We start from the raw sequence: 1,712 nt of genomic DNA on the forward strand, positions 1-1,712 counted from the left end.
AATGGGGTGGGGGAGGGCTGTCGGGGTCAATGGCAGGGCATTCTCATGATTGCACCTGCAATCAGCACCTGCGAGACCACTCTCACGCTAAACATCAATTAATGCGCAAATATCCTAGCGGGCTCCTGGCGGACTCACTACAGCCGCCTTATGATTATTAAATTATTAAATTACAAGTGAGACATGCTGATGGAACGCAAAGCAATTTATACAGTCGTCATCATTTCTTTTTTTTTTTTTTTAAACGACTAAACGGTGTTCTGTTACATCTGATTATCAGTGATGAAAACATGGGTGGCATTCCCCATAATTGTTCAGGATCTATCCCATCACTTTGTTTTAATAAACCACGTGTCAAATGTATTCTGCTGTACTGTCAATATGGCATTGGGAAAAGCATGTTTGGATAATTCGTGTTTCACCATTAGATTCCTTCGCCATTTGTTCAATTAGTTGTTCGTCATTACGTTTCTTTATTAAACCAAGTGTTGAATGTGTTGCTAATGTTAACACGGCAGAACTAAATGACCAATAAAAACTTTTTTTTTTGGCTGCGCCGCTTGTCTGACCATGTTTTGTCATTACTTTGTTTTCATAAAGTACACCTCTAATATAGTGTTATCCAAGTAATGTCAGCATGAAGCAGACAAATGAATGACCAATGAAAACACGTCTTACTGCTCTGCTTGTCACGTGCCCCATTTAGTTTACAGTACGCCAGTTACTTTGTTTCAATAAATCACTTGTCAACTTTTTCATTCTTTTTGTGTCATCATTATTTTCAGAGTGCTGAGTTTATTCTCCTATCTACTGCCAGTATGCCACATATCACCAACCAATTCAAAAAAAGTTCTATTACTTGTTATTTTTAACATTTAAGTATCCAGCTTCTCCCCGCTCTCTTCATTTTAGGCCAGTTACTTTGTTTTACTGAACCAAATGCCGAATGTTTTCTCATCCAAGTACTCTCAACGTGGTAAATCGAAATGACCACCGAAGGCACGTCATTTTCATTTCATACTTAGTTTGTTTGACGAAACCAAGTGTCAACATACTCTCCCTGTCCTGCCAACACGGCTCTTATAAAAGACCAATGAAAACATGTTTTGTTCTCTCATGTCTTTAACATTCCACTGCCCAACCAGTTCATTTTTACGCCAGTTACTTTGTTTTAATAAACCAATTGTGAAATGCATTCTTTTCTACTGTATGTACAGTGCTATCAAAATGCTCCATAAGTGACCAAACATTTGTTTCCTTGTTGCTTTGCTTTAATTAACCAAGTACTGATTTAAAGTTTTTTCTTCTTCAATTATTTAGACATCGTGATTTTCTTCCACTACATCGACTGTTGTGCTCCAATTATTTCATGATGTAATGTCGGCAATATCTAACCGCACCTTACGTTACAATTCACTTCGCCAATGGCTAATTTGCGCCACTTTTTTGGAGGTGTTCTTTGACAGTAACAGCGTACAGCGCAACCGGAGATGGCGCACATCCGTCTCGATGCGCGTCGGCGGACAACGAACAAATACAAGCAATCAATTGTTGGGCACCGACTGGGGCCTCCTAATCGAGCGCATTCATCTGACGCCGCGGCGCGAGGCTCAGCGATACTTTAATTTGCGAGACATTACGTTGAGTTAGCGCCTAGTGAGTTGGTGCCGCTACACTGGGAGGGGGAGGGGGGTGCAGGGAGGGGGGACATT

Source organism: Hippocampus comes, unplaced genomic scaffold, assembly GCF_001891065.2.
Source record: "Hippocampus comes isolate QL1 unplaced genomic scaffold, H_comes_QL1_v1.1 scaffold129, whole genome shotgun sequence".
Lineage (NCBI taxonomy): Eukaryota > Metazoa > Chordata > Actinopteri > Syngnathiformes > Syngnathidae > Hippocampus > Hippocampus comes.